A 5,793-nucleotide genomic window follows, 5' to 3' on the forward strand; every position below is an offset into this window, starting at 1 on the left:
GAGACATGTTACAGGTTATAATATAATCCAAAAATCATGGCAACAAATTATTTTTTAAGTCAGTTTAATACGTTTAATCAGTTGAAACGACGTTCACAGTCAATTTGATTCAACTTAACTCATATTTAACCGTTGCTTCTTGTCATTATAGGATTAGGCTACTTTTTTCAATGAATTTTAATGAATATACTAATTAATAAAATTAATATTATTTATTTTGTATTACATATTGTTCATTCATTTATTTTTAACACCGCACCCCCAGCACCCCCATTTTTTCGTGGGCTACACTCCAGGGGGTGCTGCAGCACCCCCAGCACCCCTACTTCCCGCGGTAATGCACGTGACTATTGGCGCCGACTGCACTGCTTTTGTAATGTTTAATATTTATTCAATGTAGATTAACGGAATAATTTTGTGATTATAGTTTTGACAAGATTAGCAGTTCTAACCTATTTTCTGCACATGAATGTAAATTGCCTGAAGAATGGCATGAGATGAAATAGAGGTTCTCACCTTGTGTGCACAGATATTTGTCATTTTGACATTCTTTCTTGCATCTATCAAAGCCAATGAGACACATGGCGTCATTAGAATGTATAGAATGTGTTGTTTCAGTTAAGCTTCTCATGCTGTGACACAAAATGACACAAGCTAATTGAGGTGAGTAGGGATGACAAGACAGTGAAAAAGATGGACAGTAACAGGTGCTAATCATAGAGGGATTCCCAAAAGGGGGTCTCAATGGAAGCAAGGGTGATTACATCACTTTTCCCCCAATAGTACCTCATGGCATAAATTGCATGTGCATCACACACAATAAGGGGATACATTTTTTCAATGCTGTCATTCACAACCTTCATGCTCATAGTGGTTCCTATAGTTATATTCAGTTGCAAGGTTGAGACAATTCAAATGGCTAATACTGGCTTTACCAGCTGCTCAGTGCTGCCATGATCAGAATCCGACTTCCCGTGTCTCTCTTCTATCTTTTTCATGTTGTTGTGCACTCAACTTGTATCTCTTGTTTTGCCTTTTTTCCCTCTCTTGTATCTCTCTCTCTCTCACTCACTGGCTGTCTCTGACCTGCTGATACAGCAGCACACACCAACCTGTCTGTCAAAGCCACCAAACAGGTGGTGCAGTAATAACCTCCCTTTCCCAACCCTCTCCTCTCCCCCCAGCCCCTGTCTCTTACTCATAGACAAATATATTTGCATGTTTGTGGATTTAAATTGAATTTATTGGCTACTGTGGCATGTTTTATATCACATGTATCTTTATAGATAAATGTAGAGAACTTTTAGAGGACATTTAAATGGAGAGTTCACTAAAAAATTAAAATTGTATCATTATTTACTCACCGTCATGTTGTTCCAACCCTGTTGGAACATATTTTGAAGAACACTGGGATCCAAACAACACTGAATCCCATTGATTTTCATTATATGAACAAAAAGCACATTTTTATAAAATATGTGGAAAATCATAAAGGTTTGGAATGACATGAGAGTGAGTAAATGGTGGAATTAAATTTTTTGGGTTAACTGTCCCTTTAAGACCTCATGTCTGCATCCCTGCCAACGATATATATTTATTTTTTCATGAATACATAGGAAATATTTTTTTTGTTTTGTGCTAATGCATTCCATACCTCACCTTATTAAAATACATGCATCTCAACCACAATTCAAAAAGACTTAGCGATAAAAAAACAATAAAAATTAAAGTAAAACTTAAAAATTGAAGGCAGTGAATTACAGTTTCTTTCTAGCCATTCCTTTCTGATCCAGCAAGGTTTTGTAGCTTTTATACAGTGTATAATGTGCCGCTGAAGGTCACCAGCTTTTACAAGCTTCTTCAGGTATACCTGTGGGGGAAGGTCTGGCCTTGTCACCCCTGAGAGAGAGAAAGAGGAGATAGGGGACACCGCAAGTTACCCACCCAGTAGAGTCACCCCCCAATGAATCTATCAACAAATGTGTGTGTGTGTGTGAGGTTTCTGAGGGAGCAGGGGGAGGTGTCAGGGTGCTCTTTTGATAGCCCAACACAGTTGGCTCAACTCCTCGGTGTGGGGGTAGAGAGAGAGAGAACGAGGTGTACAGGGTGAATTCTGCGTGGAAGAAAAGAGGAAGAAACAGAGGGCCCTTTTCTCCCTAGATTCACCTGTGGAAGGGAAGGAACAAACAGGCGAAAAGAAGATAAGGAACAACCTTGTCATTGAGCAGTGCTTCGGTTTAACGTGCATCAAGTTCTGCCCTCGTTCTCCACCTCGATCACAAAAATCTCTCTCTCAACTTTAATCTCTGTTCAACGCCACTCGACAAAACTCGGGGGAGTTCAGTCTGACTGTGAGTATTCATTTCCATTCATCCTATTGTGTTTATACATTTATCTATGAATATATATGTTCTTTTGTGAAGGCATCTGGGTGCTTATGTCTGTAAAGACTCTGACACTAGAAGTTTTTGTGATCTTCATCTAAGGCCAATTTGTTGCTTCAGTACTTGTAGTTAGTGGGTGCAGTTCTGATTATCACTGAAGAGAGATGTACAGTGAAAAAAAATTGAAGTACTTGAAATCCAGCTCTAGGGCACATAAATAAAACCAATTATTTCTGTAACTCAAGCCTCTGTACATGCACTCACTCTCATCTGCTCCAACAGGCCACTTTATCCTTGGCTAGTTGAGCAAAAATCCCTCCCACTGGAATAGTTTAAAAAGATAGTTCATACAAAAATGAAAACTGTGTCATTATTTACTCTCATCCAGTACTACTCATCCATCTCTACCCTCATGTAATTTTAAACCTGTATGACTTTGATCTGTGGAACATTAAATACTGAGAATAAAACTGATCTTTAGATGAAATGCAGCTCTATTAAAAAGTGAGTCACGACCAGTGTTGGGGGTAATGCATTGCAAGTAAGTTAAGTTACATAATCAGATTACTTTTTAAGTAACTAGTAAAGTAAAGCATTACTTTTAAATTTGCAAGAAAATATCTGAGTTACTTTTTTTAAATGAGTAATGCAAGTTTCTTTGTTTTCCAAATTAGTCACTGACACCTCTCCTTGTTCCCATGTTGAGAGAAATTGGGAGTTGCAGAGGCCGAGGCACTTCCATCAGGCTGAGGCTTATTAATTTCACCTTTGTTGTGAAAGGGCCTGTACAGTTGCCAAAAATATAACATTTGGGTATTTTGTTATTAAAAATAAGCAAGCCCAGCTTAGGTGACAAAAATTAACATCCACAACATGCTGCTGTGAGCATGTAAGAAATACTGATCTATACAGGTGGAGCTGGGGAAGGTGGAGGGTTTCTGAACTGCGCTGCTACTGCTACAGCAAACACTAGCCAAGTATTTTAATGTTGAGCAGCCAGCTCATTGGCTATTGATACAGGAGAGAACCAATCAGCTGTGACACGTGATAATGATGCCATTATGTCATACTGAGTTAGATCTATCGGACTGCACCATCTAGAGTTTCATGCCAGAACTTTGTATTTTCCCCAACATTTTTTGCTTTCAAGCAATAATTCAGTTTATATTAATTTCAATTAATTATCATTGGAATTTAAAAGTATTCTCAAATGAATTCTGAATGGCTGATATGATATGGACCTCCAAATTTTACCAACCAACCCATCTTCATGAGGTTCCACGATCTCTCGTACTTCCCCATATTGTACAAATGTGGCCAGCAGTACGGTCCTTCCTGAAGGACATGTGGACAGTGGACAGATTGTCTTTGTTGGTTCCCATCTGTGGTTGGAACCCCTTCAAAAGCGCTGCCCTCTCTTCTTGGGTTCCCTATAAACATCCTGCTGGCAAGATTCTCAGACAAATGTCCAGCAGCACTCTTTGGTAATGACAAGACTCTTCCATCAAAAATGCATTGAATTGACACTTTTTAAACAGTTTAGCTAGTATTCAAAAAAGGGACTGTCATTTTTAAAAGGAAGATCACATCCATGGACAGCAAGGAAAATGTAATGCAATCAAAACCTCGTTCTGCTCTGTTACTGACCCTTAAATCAGCTGTGCACTTGGATAGGTTGTGTTGTGAGAAAAATGGCTGCCTGTCTGACAAATTCATGGTGTAAACAAAGAGTAAATGAATAAAACAGAATTTGGAAACTTTTAAGATTTCTAACAAAATTTAAAGGTCAATTATTTCATATGGGCTTTAAATTAGTCTTTATGCCTTAACAATTCATGAACATAAACAAAACTGAAGTAATTTGACATGTTTTATTTATAGTGTGAGAATGAACATAGGGTAATTTGCCAATATTTATATTTATAAATCTATGTTTATGAAACTGATATATTCAAATGATTACATATCTATAACAATAATGTCTTTTTCATTATTTCTTTACAGTCTATCCGTTTATTTTGTCTTGCAAGATATAATGTATCGTCTGTGGAGGGGTCTTGTATTATTCTGAAAAGATTAATATGTAATTATCTTATAATGACCAGCATTTTACAAGGATACAGAATTTTTAGAAAATCAATATATAGTAGTCAATATACAGTATATACAAAAAGATATATACTGAAATCTTACCCTGTGTTGTTTTTATTTCTAAACATTGAAGCTTGTTTTAAAAATTATATTTAATTTTAAATTTTATTTGATTGTTTGTTCCTTTTTTAATATCACACTTAAAATGTTCCTACAAATCTGAAAGATATCAGTGAAATAGCTGTCCTGAGAAATAACCCTGGTCTCTGTGGCAGCCTTATTGCAGTTTTTTTTTCTTTCTTTCAGGATTAAATGAAAAACCAAATTGTAACAAAATAAAATAACTACATTTTTAAAAACCCTCACAGATATTATTCAGGTTGTGAATCCAAAAGGCAAGCTGTAAAAATGAATAGTCAAAAACATCTCAAAGACATCAGTGATCATGTAAAACAAATGCATAAATTAGAAAAAGGTTACAAAACCATATCCAAGTGTCTGGACGTCTCATGGGACACTTTTGGCTCAATTATCAGGAAGTGGAGGCTTCATCACACTGCCAAGACTCTGCATAGAAAAGGTCAACCTCTAAACTTTCTGCACAAACAAGAAGGATACTGAGAGAAGCCACAGAGAAGCCAACAATCGCTTTGAAAGAGTTCAGTAGCTGAGAACGGAGTAAAATTGCACCAGTCAACCTCAACAGGAGGGCTGCTTAATGTAGAGAAATACTGCAAAAGGAACTGCTGAAAGATGCCAGGACTTATGCTAGGGTATACATACTTACCCCAAATTACATATTAATGCTCTCATTTCTGCCCACAATAGCTTTACTCAATATCAAAATGCTGGGATCAAATATGCAGTTAATGGTTTGAGTGAAAAGTTACACTTCAGAATGTTTTAGTATTTGGTTTGTTCTTCTTGCTTTTAGCAACATTTTAGTGTAAAAACTTGATGATCACGAACTCCAGCATAATTTGAGAATGATCCAAGAGCATCTTGAGCTTCGGAAGAACATCTGACTGTCTGCGCAAAGCAGTTCACATAATCAGCGTCATAATAAGCACAATATTTCTTAGTAATTTGACACAAGAACTTTTTTTGTTGTACATGTTTGGATGATATGTTGCATATGTAGGACATTTTCCCAGATTATACAGTGAATTTAGAAAATATTAAAATATTAGGATATTTCTGGGAATATGCATGATTCATCATGAGATGTGTTAACAATAAAAAGTTTCAAACATTGTCTAGAATAGTACAATCTAGAACAGCAAGGGATATAAAAATACTAAACTAATTTAATTTAAAA

This window comes from Sinocyclocheilus anshuiensis, unplaced genomic scaffold (assembly GCF_001515605.1).
Source record: "Sinocyclocheilus anshuiensis isolate Anshui unplaced genomic scaffold, SAMN03320099.WGS_v1.1 scaffold831, whole genome shotgun sequence".
NCBI classification, from domain to species: domain Eukaryota; kingdom Metazoa; phylum Chordata; class Actinopteri; order Cypriniformes; family Cyprinidae; genus Sinocyclocheilus; species Sinocyclocheilus anshuiensis.